The following is a 2,801-nucleotide window of genomic DNA, read 5'->3' as shown; positions in this document are numbered from 1 at the left end:
TGCCTCACCTCATACCCCACCCCACCTCTGCCAACCCCCCCACTCAGCTGTGTAACCTAACAGAGTGACTGTGAGCCTGAGATGTGAGTGTCAATGTGGCGCTGCCAGGCAAGTCGGGGTCAGGATGCCTGTGGATCACATCTGGGTGGGAGGGGTCGGCTTCGGGGAGAGTGGCCGCCTGGGGGACGCCTCTGTTCTCCAGTCAAACAACTTAGAATAGCCCCACTGCCATCTGCAGCCTCGGCCTGGACTGTTTCCCACTGGCTCTTCCCAGGCAGCCTGGGCCTGAAAGGGTAGTGGGGTCAGCAGTGGGCTGAGCCTCATCGAGCAAGAGTTGCATGGGCTGAGGGGCTCTGTGCCGAATCTCTCCCGAGGCCTTTGTGGTCTCCACAAGCTGCCTATTCAGGCATTTGTCCTAGGGCGGGAGACCTGGGCTTCTGTCCGGGCTCTCTTGAGACTGGGGCCATGAGCCGTGGGCCCTGGGTAAGAACAGCCCATCTCAGCAGCACTGCCACGGCCTCTGGCCACCAGGGCGACCCCATGAGCTCCCCACCCCCATTTGCACACTGTCCCTGTCCTCACCCTGCCCTTGTTAGTGCCCTGCACACGAGTAGCACACTCACCGATGTGGATGGGGGACGGTGGGTGTGCTCGCTCCCCGGAGGAGCCCCAGGGAGAATGGGTAAGAAAGTCCTGTCGCAGCCTCTTTCCCGGGACAGGCCTGGGGCTGAGGGAGTGGAGTTCCCGGCAGTCCCTCTTCATCCCTAGTGACAGATAAGGCTAGCTCCACTTTCCACATGCCTCTTGGGGTGCTGAGAGGCCGGCGAACCCAGAAAGGCCCTTGGAGGAGTGTTCAGGGGTGTCACTAAAGGCCCAGCCCTGGACCCAAGGCCTAGGCATGCTGCCTGTTTGTTCTGTTATCCCCAAATTCCTTTCCCACCCTCGCCCCAATCTGGCACATGCAGGCCAGGTCTGGGGCCCAGAGCCCATACCTTGCCCGGCTCCTGCCCAGAAGTCACCAGGGTCCACAGACCCTGCATTTGAAAGCCACACGGCCCTCCCTGCCCTCCCTTACCCCTGGGTACTGCACGGCCTTGGGGCCAGCCCACCCCATTGCCCACCCTGTTCATGATCCCTCGGCCTCCACCAAGCACGAGTGGCCAATGTGTGCCTGCCTTAGTGACTCTGATTTTGTGAGGAGCAGAGTGTATGGGGTTTGGGGTTCTGTTTTTGGTTTTTTGTTCACTTGTTTGATTGATTGGTTGGTTGGTTTTGTTTTGCTCAGAAACTATACTCTTCAATGTAACAGACCAATAAAATGCATTTGGCAATTCCTGAGGCTCTGGTGGCTGCTTATAGGACTGGCTGAACACAGAACGGTCATGTGTTAGATAGTTCTCTACATTCCATGATCCAACAGTAAAGGATGACAGCTTAAAAATAAAAAGCAAGAATGGTGTAAGAGAACCGAAGTTCTCTGGAAGTGAGTGGGCCCCCATGGGGGCTGACACTAGTCTCCAGCTCTCATAGCACTGGAAGGCCTGCTGAGCACTGGTTGGGTCAGACTGGGGAGGTAGCTGGAGGATGCTGCTCCTATAAAGGCATGGAAAGGGCCTGGTGATAAATCCCATTTGCCCCTCCCTGCCCAGAGTACTTCTGGTCGCATCTTTATAGAGTTACGTATAACTCCTACTTTCTGAGCCCTGAGGGTCCACAGACAGTGTCTTATAAGCTGCGTGTTGTAGTCCATAGGCCTAGCAGTCTGGCCCCAGCTGTTAAGACAGAATACAGACTGATGGCCAGAGCAGGCCAGGGAAAACTGGGACAACATAAAGCTTGTTCGAGGGGACTTGTAAGGCCCCTAAGGGAAACACTCCTCCCTGCCTAGCAGGTTCCATAGCCAGAGTGATTCTTTAAATCCTACTGTGACCACCTTCAGCACAGGTCTGGGCAAAGCAGCCCGGGTAACCCAGTCCCTCCACACCCACCCTCTCTGCTCCGCCTGGACTGCTAGCTGGGCATGTAGACACTACAGGGGACCCCACATCCAAGAAGGGCTCTCTGGAGTCTGGGCTGGCCTTCTGGCTCTGTGGACACAACTTCCATGACGAGTGCTCTCACAGAGCAGGAGCTCTGAGCACAGGGAAGGAAGGGGCTTGTTAGCCACCCTGAAGACTCGGCCCCAGCTCTCGGGTGACATTCCCACGGCAGGGCTTCAACCTGTTCCCAATGCCAGCACAGTACCACCACTGCGAGCACTCCACACATTCACCCTAGCCCTGGCGGGACGGCTCTTCCCGGTGCCACCAGCAGAGAGCGCCCGTACCTCATGAGTCGGAAGGGCTGATGAGGCTGGCAGGGGAGGTGGTAACTGAGGTGGTCTCTTAGCACTGACCCTCCAGAAGACAAGCCTCCAAGTCATGTATGGTCAGCATTTCCTCCTGAGGGTAATGACAGCCCCCCCCCCAATCCTAGGAAGGGTGCTGAGAGGGTCAGACCTCAGGGAGATGCCTACCTCACACCTGGCACAGCTCCCTGATCTCCTTCTGCCACCTGCCTCCAAGACAGCCTTCCCACAGTGAGGCTGGAGATGGAGCTTCTGTGCCCAGCTGAGGTCGTGGCTCCCTGGATCCATGGACCCCCAACCTCACCTAGCTTTATAGAATGAATTGTCAGGACCCAAGGTGGCTTTAAGAAGCCCCTCACTATCTGTCCCAGGTCACGGGGAATAGCCTCTGCTATCTATCTATCTATCTATCTATCTATCTATCTATCTATCTATCTATCTATCTATCTATCTA

Source organism: Psammomys obesus, unplaced genomic scaffold, assembly GCF_907164565.1.
Source record: "Psammomys obesus unplaced genomic scaffold, mPsaObe1.curated_primary_1811, whole genome shotgun sequence".
Taxonomy (NCBI): Eukaryota; Metazoa; Chordata; class Mammalia; order Rodentia; family Muridae; genus Psammomys; species Psammomys obesus.
This window is presented reverse-complemented; position numbering follows the sequence as displayed.